Source organism: Bos mutus, chromosome 23, assembly GCF_027580195.1.
Source record: "Bos mutus isolate GX-2022 chromosome 23, NWIPB_WYAK_1.1, whole genome shotgun sequence".
Taxonomy (NCBI): Eukaryota; Metazoa; Chordata; class Mammalia; order Artiodactyla; family Bovidae; genus Bos; species Bos mutus.
In genome coordinates this window covers 27,806,507-27,819,993 of record NC_091639.1, presented here as the reverse complement: position 1 = coordinate 27,819,993, position 13,487 = coordinate 27,806,507, and the positions used below count along the sequence as shown (strand labels likewise).

The 13,487-nt window shown below is 39.4% G+C and overlaps 1 pseudogene; it reads right to left on the bottom strand.

The window, feature by feature from the left end:
- Nucleotides 1-9,543: 9,543 nt before the first annotated feature.
- Nucleotides 9,544-9,640, bottom strand: LOC138985152 (U6 spliceosomal RNA; annotated as a pseudogene).
- Nucleotides 9,641-13,487: the final 3,847 nt, after the last annotated feature.

Genomic DNA, 13,487 nt, shown 5'->3' with positions numbered 1-13,487 from the left:
ATGTATGATTATATATACATATGGTTATGTATATAACCATACATAACCCTGCCCCCTCTGCCTGACCCTGAAACTAAAGTGCCTTTGTTTAGCCCACAATGTGACCCTGCCCACCTGTGACTGTCTATAAGGAAAAGATTCTAACACATCCCCCTGCCTGAGGCTTGTCATTCTAGGAGATAATTGCAAGAATTAAATGGTCTTTTTACTTTTTTTTCTCACCTCCACCCCCCACCCCCTGCCCCTTCTCTGATCCACAAAAAAAACCCTGATATCCAGGTCCTGACAAGATGGTCATTTTGAGGTGTTTGCTATCTTCTCTGTCAGCTTGCTCTCTGAATAAAGTCATATTCCTTGCCTTAACACCTTGTCTCTCGGATTCATTGGCTTGTCATGTGGTGAGCAGAGTGAGTTTGGACTTGGTAACGGTGCTAATAATATTTGAGCTATACTATAGTCAACTGTCTAGTTTTACAGTTACCCTGAATTAAGCCCTAAAGCCTGGAGGGATTTTCTTTTCATATAAAACAGGGATTCTTGGAGAAGGAAATGGCAATCCACTCCTGTATTCTTGCCCAGAACATCCAATGGACAGAGAAGCGTGGCAGGCTACTGTCCATGGGGTTGAAAAGAGTTGAACACTAAGTTGGACAACTAAGTTAAGTTCAGTCACTCAGGCGTGTCTGACTCTTTGTGACCCCATGGACTGCAGCACGCCAGGCTTCCCTGTCCATCACCAACTCCTGGAGCTTGCTCAAACTCATGTCCATTGAGTCAGTGATGCCATCCAACCATCTCATCCTCTGTTGTCTCCTTCTCCTCCTGCCTTCAATCATGCCCACCATCAGGGTCTTTTCCAATGAGTCACTTCTTCCCATCAGGTGGCCAAATTATTGGAACTTCAGCTTCAGCATCAGTCCTTCCAATGAATATTCAGGACTGATTTCCTTTGGGATTGACTGGTTTGATCTCCTTGCAGTCCAAGGGACTCTCAAGAGTTTTCTCCAACACCACAGTGCAAAAGGATCAATTCTTCAGGCTCAGCTTTCTTTATAGTCCAACTCTCACATCCATACATGACTACTGGAAAAATAGCTTTGACTAGACAGAACTTTGTTGGCAAAATAATGTCTCTGTTTTTTAATATGTTGTGTAGGTTGGTCATAGTTTTTCTTCCAAGGAGCAAGCATCTTTTAATTTCATGGCTGCAGTCACCATTTGCGGTGATTTTGGAGCGAGAGAAAATAAAGTATCTCACAATTTCCATTGTTTGCCCATCTATTTGCCATGAAATCATGGGACTGGATGCCATGATCTTTCTTTTTTGAATGTTGGGTTTTAAGCCAGCTTTTTTACTCTCCTCTTTCACTTTCATCAAGAGACTCTTTAGTTCTTCTTTGCTTTCTGTCATAATGGTGGTGTTATCTGCATAGCTGAGGTTATTGATATTTCTCCCGGCCATCTTGATTCCAGCTTGTGCTTCACCCAGCCTGGCATTTCGCATGATGTACTCTGCATATAAGTTAAATAAGCAGAGTGACAATATACAGCTTTGACGTACTCTTTTCCCAATTTGGAACCAGTCTGTTGTTCCATGTCTGGTTCTAACTGTTGCTTCTTGACCTGCATACAGATTTCTCTGGAGGAGGTCAGGAGGTCTGGTATTCCCATCACTTCAAGAATTTTCCACAGTTTGTTGTGATCCACACAGTCAAAGGGTTTGGCATAGTCAACAAAGCTGAAGTAGATGTTTTTCTGGTATTCTGTTGCTTTTTTGATGATCCAATGGATGTTGGCAATTTGAGCTCTGGTTCCTCTGCCTTTTCTAAATCCAGCTTGAACATCTGGAAGTTCACGGTTCATGTAATGTTGAAGCCTGGCTTGGAGAATTTTAAGCATTTCTTTGCTAGCATGTGAGATGAGTGCAAGTGTGAGGTAGTTTGAGCATTCTTTGGCATTGCCTTTCTTTGGGATTGGAATGCAAACTGACCTTTTCCAGTCCTGTGGCCACTGCTGAGTTTTCCAAATTTGCTGGCATATTGAGTGCAACACTTTCACAGCATCATCTTTTAGGATTTGAAATAGTACAACTGGAATTCCATCACCTCCACTTGTTTTGTTGGTGGTTTTCTGTCACACATCAACAAGAATCAGTCATAGGTACACCCATGTTGCCTCCCTCTAAATATTTCCTTCTTGATATTAGTATTTCCTTAAATTTTTACTAGTTGCCTTTATATTATATATTTACTTTTATTATTCTTTTTCTCCAAGGAATTAAAAATTCTTGAAAGTAAGGACTCTTCGACATACCATTTCCTCCATCCTCTAACCCCTACTATGTCTAGAACAGTTTCTAGTAACTTACTGAATTTAAAAATCGGTCAGTAAATGTAGGAGTAAATGAATGATTGAAGTCTTCTGAACATTTTGTTTCTAGAGTCATTTCTAGTAACATAGAATTTGGGGAAACTGAGTGACTATGTGTATCAAATTCTGTCATTGTATAGGTAATGCAATGAAGACCCAGAAAGTCAGTTTGGTAAGGATCATGCACTTCTTCCTAATAGAGTTACAATTAGGATTTAGGTCTACTCCTGTTTCAGTAATTTACACCATGCAACTTCATGTGATGATACTAAAATGTTTTATACACAACTGCTTGACTCCTTTGCTTAACATGACTTTGGCTTGCTAGAACACAATCCTAGATAATTCTGTCTAGTGGGCATTACAAAAACCTTCTTGAGCCAAGTCTTAAACATGTGAACAGTCTAAAAGAGACAGCTGCAGGCACAGAACAAAGGGCAATATTTCTTTGCATCAAAAGTGACAGTGGTTTCAGAGACATCTTTTCCATGATCTCCACACTCAATAGTGTTCCCATCTACTAAGCTGTTTCTCTAAAACAGGATAGAAGGACAGACAAAAAAAGAGTTCTGATCAGACCAAATGGGAGTTGATTCTTTCAAATTGTTGTATAATAATAGGTAATGTACTATGTAACAGCTCCTAATGATGCTATTTTTAGCCCATGATTACAAATGAGAAAACTGAGACTCTAAGAAGTTACCCCGTTTGCCCCAGGTTGCATAGTTGGTATGTGAGAGAATTCAGGTTTCTCTGACTCCAGAACTATTAATCTCTCCAGAATATTGCTGCTTCACAATGCTGATTTACATGTCTGGTTCTGATTAACATAGCACCTGGAAATGATGATAAGCTGTGTGAGTGTGTGCTAGGTCGCTTCAGTTTTGTCTGACTCTTTGCAACCCTATGGACTGTAGCCCGCCAGGCTCCTCTGTCCACGGAATTCTCCAGGCAAGAATACTGGAGTGAGTTGCCATGCCCTCCTCCAGGGATCTTCCTGACCCAGGGATCAAACTCATGTCTCCTGCATCTCCTGCATTGTGGGCAGATTGTTTACCACTGAGCCACCAAGGAAGCCCTGATGATAAGTTGACCAGCAATCAAACGTTTCTTTATAGGCTCTACTTCTGAATGTGTAAAGAAAATTGCTGGAAATATTCAACCTTATGTCCTGAGATTTGAATGAGAAAACTAGGGATTTTCTGTCTGTGTCTATTAACTATTCAGAGAGGGGTAATTTTTAAAAAAATTATAATTGTGAATTTACCTGTATTTCTTTGCAGTTGTATCCATTTTTGCTTCATGTATTTTAAAGTTTTTTTTTTTTTATTTCAAAGTTTTGTTATGAGGGGCAAGCATATTTAGAATGGTTATGTCCTCTTGATTGTTTTATTATTATGAAATCACCTTTTTAAATACCTAGCTGTATTTTTTTTTCTTGAATCTACTTTGTCCAATATTAATACAACTCTCCCAGCTTTCTTATTACAAGTGTTAGTATGGAACATCTTTTTCTCATCCTTTTACTTTTAAGCCCATTCTTGTCCTTATATTTAAAGTGTATTTCTTAAAGACAGCATATATTTGGGTTTTGTATTGTTTATTTAATCTGACAATCTCAGTCTTTTGAGTCCTTAGACCATTTATATTTGATGTGAACTATTTTTTATCTTACATGTTGCTCTTTTTTTCCTGTTTTTCTCCATTCTTTTGGATTATCTCTTTTAAAAATATAAATTGATTTATCTCCTATGTTATTAACTATAATCTTATGCCTGTTGATAAAAAAATTATGGCATATGTATTGCAGTGGAATATTGTTGAGCCATAAAAAAGAAAGACATCTTATAATTTGCGACAATATAGGCAGAACTCAAGGGTATTATGCTAAGTGATAACAGAGAAAGATAACACATAATCTCTCCTTGTGTGGAATCTAATGTATATATATATTTTAAAACTATGCTTATAGATACAGAGAACAGACTGATGGTTGCCAGAAGCAGGGAGTAGGGAGTAGGAGAAATAAATGAACTATTTTGGGGGTATTTTTTGTTGTTAGTCTTTTTGGTTTAGATAAACTGAAAAGAAAAAAAGATACAAGAGTTCATCACCAGAAGTACTGCACTACAAGAAATGTTAAAGGAAATCTTGCAAGCAAAAGTTATACCAGATGGAAATAAAATCCATAGAGGGATGAAGAGCACTGGAAATGGTGACTATTCAGGTTAATATATAAAATTTTTCTATTTAAGTACTTTAAAAGATAATTAAATTTTTAAACAAAAATAATGATCATGTACTCTGAGGTTTCTAATGTGTAAAGTCAAATGTATAAGAGCAGTAGCATAAATACCGGGAAGGAAGAAATGGGCATACACTGTTGTAAGTTATAGTTTTTATACTATAAAGAGTGGTGTAATGTCACTAGACAATATAGACTGATAAAGGCTCATGCTGGGGATGGGGGTGGGCTAAAGTTCAGGGCTCTGGAAGGAGAGAAACTTAACCAGTCTTTCTAACAAGTATTTTGTCCTGATCGATCAGTGAAACCAGTTGTTCAGGAAATAATTTAGGCAGAGCATAGAAATTTGTGCCTGGCCTTGTTATAGGTAAACAAGGGACTTTGTGAGCCTTATCCAAATATATGTGAAAGGCTTTTTTTTTTTTTTTCCCCTGTAAACTGTGTTGTTTTCTGGAGCACAAAATGATAAGATTCCTTTAAAATTCCCTATTTCCAGAATCACAGGGTTTAGGTAAAATTCAACGTGGTCAAATCTCTGTTATCTAATGTCTGGCATATTATTGAAAAACTTGCTTAAAACTAAAAAAAAGAATTAGAGAATAAAGACCCACGCACATGCATTTATTCACCAACCTTTTGTTGTAAGGTCAGGGGCTTGCCTTTGTCTGCTGATTGAAATTTCCTATCTTCTTCCTGGCATAAATTACACAAAAAGTACATTGTCTAAGATGTTCAACTTCACATTCTTTAAGTAACTTAAAGTAGCTAGACCAGAGCTCTGAATGAAGAATCTTTCTAGATTTTTGTGCTGTTTACTTTCCAGTCTTTATCACTGTCTTTATTTTATGTGTTGCTCTTGTCTGATACAAGTACAGTTTGTTTCTTTTTGTTGTTGTTGTTGTTTTAGTAACTTGTCTTTACAGTCTTTCTAATATATCCAACCTAGAAATTACCACTTTCATTTACTGCATTTCTAAAATAAATGAACATTGAATCACATGTTTTTGAAAGGTGCTAGGGAGAAATATCAATAACCTCAAATATGCAGATAACATCACCCTTAAGGCAGAAAGTGAAGAGGAACTAAAAAGCTTCTTGATGAAAGTGAAAGAGGAGAGTGAAAAAGTTGGCTTACAGCTCAACATTCAGAAAACAAAGATCATGGCATCTGGTCCCATCACTTCATGGGAAATAGATGGGAAAACAGTGGAAACAGTGTCAGACTTTATTTTTGGGGGGCTCCAAAATCACTGCAGATGGTGATTGCAGCCATGAAATTAATAGACGCTTACTCCTTGGAAGGAAAGTTATGACCAACCTAGATAGTATATTCAAAAGCAGAGACATTACTTTGCCAACAAAGGTCCACCTAGTCAAGGCTATGGTTTTTCCTGTGGTCATGTATGGATGTGAGAGTTGGACTGTGAAGAAAGCTGAGCACCAAAGAATTGATGCTTTTGCACTGTGGTGTTGGAGAAGACCCTTGAGGATCCCTTGGACTGCAAGGAGATCCAACCAGTCCATTCTAAAGATCAGTCCTGGGTGTTTTTTGGAAGGAACGATGCTAAAGCTGAAACTCCAGTACTTTGGCCACCTCATGCGAAGAGTTGACTCATTGGAAAAGACTCTGATGCTGGGAGGGATTGGGGCAGGAGGAAAAGGGGACTACAGAGGATGAGATGGCTGGATGGCATCACTGACTTGATGGACGTGAGTTTGAGTGAACTCCGGGAGCTGGTGATGGACAGGGAGGCCTGGTGTGCTGTGATTCATAGGGTCGCAAAGAGTCGGACACAACTGAGTGACTGAACTGAACTGATATAAGCAACTTATTAAAAACACATCGTTCAAGCAAACGTAAGTAAACTGATAACATATAATTATTTGAGGTCTGGTATTTGCTCTGAGCTTCTGGGAGGTAACCCCTACAGCTTGAAATGTCCTGCTTGATAAAAGTGTATTTGTTTACCTGGAAACCTTGGGCCACCTGGACAGTCTCTGGTAATAATGTAGTTTATGATGTGGTCTTGGGCTGTGTGGTAACAGCTCAGTCTCTGGAGGGTGAAGACCACGTGGGTGGTCAGTCATGTGTATATGACCAAGCCTGAATAAAAACTCTGGAAGTCAAGGCTGGGTGATCTTGTTGCCAGTACTTCATGCATGTTGCCACAAGTCATTGCTACTAGTAAGTCCAGTTCACTTGACTCCACTGGGAACAGACAACCGGAAGACTGTCTGGAAATTTCCTAGACATTGTCTTATGTGCTGCTTCTTTCACCTGATTTTAATCTGTATCCTTTTGCTGTAATAAATGGGAGCCACAGGAATAATGGTTTTTCTGAATTGTGTAACTCTTTCTAACAAATTATTGAAACTGAGTATGGTCTTGGGGACTCCCAAACTTTTCAGTTTCTAATAAATTCAAAATAGAAATTTACCATAGAAATTACTGGCCACATTAAATGTATTTATAAAACATGAATAAGTTTTGAATTGGGTGTTTTAGAAAGACTCCTTATTGACAAGTTGCTAAAATTGCATTGTTCAATTGTTAAGTAAACTGGTAACACTTATTTGTTGGAATAATATGATAACAGTAATAGAACAGAGAGTTTGCTTAATTCCATCAGTTGAGTAAAATGGATGTCAGTAAATAGAACTTCTACTGTGTGTTAGTTAAGACAATGATGGGAAGAACTCTGACCTTTTTATTTTGTTCTACAAAATAACTAGCCTATAATTTTCCAAAGTATCAAGGTCATAAAAATCAAAGGCAGAATGAGGAACTGTTAGACAGAGGTTAGAGAGAAATGACAACTAAAGGCAAAAACGTGATTCGGAACTGGATCCTTCTGCGGTATAGGGCATCCCTGGGACATTTGGTGAAACTTGAATGGTGTTTCAGGACTTGACAGTTTCTATGGACTGAATTGTGTTTCTCAAATTCATGAATCCCTAGCCACTCCACTCCCCCACCCTCTTCCCAATATGAGTGTATTTGGAGATAGAATTTTTAGGAGATAAGGTTAAAGTGGATCATAAGGGTGGGGTCTTTATCTGACAAGTTGGTTGTTTTATAAGAAGAAAAAGTTTTCTGTTTCTTGCTGTGTGTTCATACACTTTAAAAAAGCCATGTGAGCACATGAAGGCAGATGTCTACAAGCCAGGAAGAAGGTTCTCAACGGAGACCAAATTGACCACACCTTGATCTTGGACTTCCAGCTTCCAAAGCAGTGAGAAAATAACTTTCTGTTGTTTAAACCTCCCAATCTATGGTATTTTGTCATGGCAGCCTGGACTAACAAAGGTCATAATTCAACTATTTTAATTTCTAGGTTTTGATGGTTTTATTCTGGTTGAGAGATTATTTGTTAATAAGAAATACATTCTAAAGTATTCACTGTTTATGCGACCTAGAAACATAAAAGCTTCAAGAAAAAAAAAACAGCTCTTTGTACTCTACTTATAACTTTTTCTGAAAGCTTAAGGTTATTTTTAAAATAAAACTAGTTATTTCAAAAAGGTATTGAGCAAAATTGCCAAAAATTCTGAAGGAGATGGGGATACCAGACCACTTGACCTGCCTTTTGAGAAATTTGTATGTAGATCAGGAAGCAACAGTTAGAACTGAACATGGAACAACAGACTGGTTCCAAATAGGAAAAGGAGTACATCAAGGCTGTATATTGTCATTCTGCTTATTTAACTTATATGCAGAGCACACCATGAGAAACGCTGGGCTGGAGGAAGCACAGACTGGAATCAAGATTGCCGGGAGAAATATCAATAACCTCAGATATGCAGATGACACCACCCTTATGGCAGAAAGTGAAGAAGAACTAAAGAGCCTCTTGATGAAAGTGAAAGAGGAGAGTGAAAAAGTTGAGTTAAAGCTCAACATTCAGAAAACGAAGATCATGGCATCTGGTCCCATCACTTCATGGGAAATAGATGGAGAAACAGTGGAAACAGTGGCTGATTTTATTTATTGGGCTCCAAAATCACTGTAGATGGTGACTGCAGCCATGAAATTAAAAGACGCTTACTCCTTGGAAGGAAAGTTATGACCAACCTAGACAGCATATTCAAAAGCAGAGACATTACTTTGTCAACAAAGGTCTGTCTGGTCAAGGCTATGGTTTTTCCAGTAGTCATGTATGGATGTGAGAGTTGGACTATAAAGAAAGCTGAGCACCAAAGAATTGATGTTTTTGCACTGTGCTATTGGAGAAGACTCTTGAGAGTCCCTTGGACTGCAAGGAGATCCAACCAGTCCATCCTAAAGGAGATCAGTCCTGGGTATTCATTGGAAGGAGTGATGTTGAAGCTGAAACTCCCAATACTTTGGCCACCTGATGCGAAGAGCTGACTTATTTGAAAGGACCCTGATGCTGGGAAAGATTGAGGGCAGGAGGAGAAGGGGACGACAGAAGATGAGATGGTTGGATGCACCATCACCTCAGTGGACATGGGTTTGGGTGAATTCTGGGAGCTGGTGATGGATAGTTAGGCCTGGCATGCTGCGGCTCATGGGGTCGCAAAGAGTTGGACATGACTGAGCAACTGAACTGAACTGAACTGATTGAGCAAAATATCCAAGTTATTTTCTGAAGATATTTGGCCATTCTTTAATAGATTTAATCTCAGGAGGATAACAATAAAATATACGGAAAAGTGACATTGGATTTATGTTGATTAAAAAATACCTACAAAAATATCAAGGAACAACTTTACTGAAGTATAGCTGATGTAGAGTATTACATAAGTCTATAAGTTGAGGTAGAATATTATATAATCACAATATAGTGATTCATAATTGTTAAAGTTTATACTCCACTTATAGTTATTATAAAATATTGGCCACATTCTTTGTGTTGTACAATATATCCTTTTAGTTTATTTTATACCTAATCATTTGTATCTTTTAAAAAAATATTGAATACTTCATGAAGTACATTTCATTCTTGTGCAGGGGCTGTGCTAATCTTCACTGTATCATTTCAATTTTACTATATGTGCTGACACTTTATTTATTTATGGCCACACCATAGGGCATGTGAGATCTTAGTTCCCCAATCAGGGCGTGAACCCTTTCCCCTGCATTGGAAGTACAGAGTCTTAACCACTGAACTTCCAGGGAAGTCCCTCAAATAGCCATTTTAGAATAAATGTTTGTGGTTTTTTTTTTTTTTTTTTTTTGAAACCTATTGACTTGCATATCCAAATGAACTCTCTGGAAACCCTCTGAATGTTGCCTTATGATCAGCAGGAACAAGGAGGTCTTGGGACATCCTGGTGATGAAGATGATTCTTTGTGATGATCAGCAGGAGAGGGGACAGTGGGCTTTTATAAGTAAGCACACTTCAGAAAGCCCATTTGAAAGAGAAATTGAAGTAGCTTTGAAAAAAGTCACCTATTTGTCTGTAAAATATTTTAAATACAGCTTTTCCAGAGGAATAATATATTAATTCACTGTTATTGTAGATTTTCAGTTCTGAAGTCCTATTAATTATGAAAAGGCCTCCTTGATGCTTAAGCACATCCTGGCAAGAGTTCGGGACTCCTGAAACAGAAGAAAAATCTTCACAGTTAACAGAGAGAAAAAAATTTCACTTTATTTCTCTAGAAATGATTTTATATGATTATGTTGGTTACCTTTACCAAACTCAGTTTTTAAAAACTTATGCTATGAGACATTAACTTGATTTTTTTAAAAAAATACTTATATAAATAAGTAAACCACAGTTGTCAAGATGGTGGAGTAGAAGGACGTGAGCTCATCTTCCGCAAGAACACCAAAATCACAACTAGCTGCTGAACAGCCATCAATAGGAGAACGTTGGATCCCACCAAGAAAAGATACCCCACATCCAAGGACAAAGGAGAAGCCCGAACAAGACGGTAGGATGGGAGAAACTGCATTTAGAATTAAACCTCATACCTGCCAGAGATGCTGGGAGGGTGCAGACAAAGCCCTTGTGTGCATCAGGATCCACGGAAAGGAACAGTGACCTCCACAGGAGACTGAGCCAGACCTGCCTTGGAGTGTTTGAGGGTCTCCTGTGGAGGCGGGGGTCAGCAGTGGCCTGCCGCAGGGACAGGGGCTCTGGCTGCAGCAGACCTGGGAGGTGTGGCGTGCAGCATAAGTCCTCTAGGAGGAGGTCACCATTAATACCACCACAGAGCCACCGAGCAGACGACACACAAACTGCAGAACAATTATACCAAAGAAGTTCTTGCACTGTTGCAAAAGTTCTAGGGCCCACAGCAGGTTTCCCAGCCTACGGATCCAGCAAAGGGACTGAGAACTCCCAGGAGCTGGACTGAGAACTTTTGACTTTGGAGGCCAGTGGGATTTGATTACAGAACTTCCACAGGACTGGGGAAGCAGACTCTTGGACGGCACAAACCAAAATTTTGCACACCAGGACCCAGGAGAAAGGAGCAGTGACCCCACAAAAGACTGATCCAGACTTGCCTATGAATGTCCAGGAGTCTCTTTTGAGGCACGGGATGACAGGGGCACTGAATACTACAATCCTGGGACCTGCAGCATGCTGGTGAAAGTCCTTTTGAAGGAGGTTGCTATTAATGCCATTACCCCTACCATAGTTTGGCCTCAGGCCAAATTACAGGCAGGGAACACAGCCCCACTCATTAGCAGAACCAGAGCAAGACCCAGTTTCCCCACAGCCAGTCCCTTCTGTCCGGAAGCTTCCACAAGCCTTTAATCCTCATCCATCAGAGGGAAGACAGAATGAAAACCACAATCACAGAAAACTAATCAAACTGATCACATGGCTCACAGCCTTGTCTAATTCAAAGAAACTATGAGCCATGCCATGTAGGGCCACCCAAGACATTCTGACAAAATGTGGTCCACTGGAGAAGGGAATGCCAAACCACTTCAGCATTCTTGCCTTGAGAACCCCATGAACAGTATGAAAAGATAAAAAGATATGACACCAAAAGATGAACTTCCCAGGTTAGTAGGTGCCCAATATGCTACTGGAGAAGAGTGGAGAAATAGCTTCAGAAGGAATGAAGAAGCTGGGCCAAACTGGAAACGCCCAGATGTGGATGTGTCTGGTGGTGATAATAAAGTCCGATGTTGTAAAGAACAACACTGCTTAGGAACCTGGAATGTTAGGTCCATGAATCAAGATAAATTGGAAGTGGTCAAACAGGAGATGGCAAGAGTGAACATCAACATTTTAGGAATCAGTGAACTAAAATGGACTGGAACGGGCAAATTTAATTAAGTTGTTCAGATCAGATCAGATCAGATCAGTCGCTCAGTCGTGTCCGACTCTTTGTGACCCCATGAATCGCAGCACGCCAGGCCTCCCTGTCCATCACCAACTCCTGGAGTTCACTGAGACTCACGTCCATTGAGTCAGTGATGCCATCCAGCCATCTCATCCTCTGTCGTCCCCTTCTCCTCCTGCCCCCAATCCCTCCCAGCATCACAGTCTTTTCCAATGAGTCAACTCTTCACATGAGGTGGCCAAAGTACTGGAGTTTCAGCTTTAGCATCATTCCTTCCAAAGAAATCCCAGGGCTGATCTCCTTCAGAATGGACTGGTTGGATCTCATTGCAGTCCAAGGGACTCTCAAGAGTCTTCTCCAACACCACAGTTCAAAAGCATCAATTCTTCGGTGCTCAGCCTTCTTCACAGTCCAGTAACAATTTCTTTGAATTGAGTATGGACTAAACATGAACAATGTTTGGTGTATGTGTGTGTGTGTGGGCAGGTGCTTGTTACTAAAGTGAATTCTAACCACAGAAGAAAAAAGAGCCAAAGACAAACATTTTATTTTATAATGACATTTAATCCACTGGCATTTTATACAAAATAGACTTTGGTCAGATAGCATTTGAGCTCTTGTTTCAAATAGTAAACATGCAAAAGAAGTGAAGTATAAGAATATTCAAACTGTGAATGAAAAATATTGCCTGCCATATCAGAATATGAAAGATGTTGCAGCCACCAGCCACTAACTCTGTTCCCAAGGGTGAGCCTTGAAGGAACTCAGGATGAAAACACAGAATGCCCACTATCAAGCCCTCAGTCACTGCAGGCACCTTCAGCAGTGCACCTTGAGGGGACTCGGAAGGAAAAGAACGAGACTTGACCCTAGAGAGCTAAGGTGCAAATCAAATGAATGATTGCAGTGAGCTCAGACTCTTGCATCGTTCCATACTTAGAAAAGAGTTAAATTCATTAACTTGAAATACCTGGTTTTCTTTAATCAGTAATTTTTTGATGTTCTGATCACCTGGTCTTTGTTGCAAAACTCCTATGTACCCTGTCCCCCACCCCACCCCACCCCACCCCCTGCTCCTGCTCTTTGGAACAGTCCTCAAAGCTATTTCAGAGACTGCCTCCTGAATTTAAATCCTCAGCAAGTCTGCCAAATAAAACACAATTCTTCTAAAATAGACCATTTTTAAAATCCAGAAAGCACTGTCAAAGAAAAATCATATTACTGTTTACATACATACATTTCCTTCTTATTTCTTACATAAATTATTGTTTCATTAGCTTCAGTTATAATCTTTGGGATTGAAGACATAGTATGTACAGTAAGGAACTGACATGATTAGAAAGTGCTGGTTTCATTGTAAATCCTCCTCCATGTGGAAAAAAATACAAGAAAATACATGGAATATTCACCCTGTAACTACCCACTGGCAAGAATCCATTTGACCATCTGTTGTATGAGTCACATTTCTTCAATTAAACAATCACTGATGTGAAGAGACAGCTCCAGATTTTGTTAAAATGTTTTCTCACTGGATATGTAGGGCTCAGGATCTATCCATTCCATTCCATATACTCATGGAAGCTGCCATTTTGTTTCAAGTCT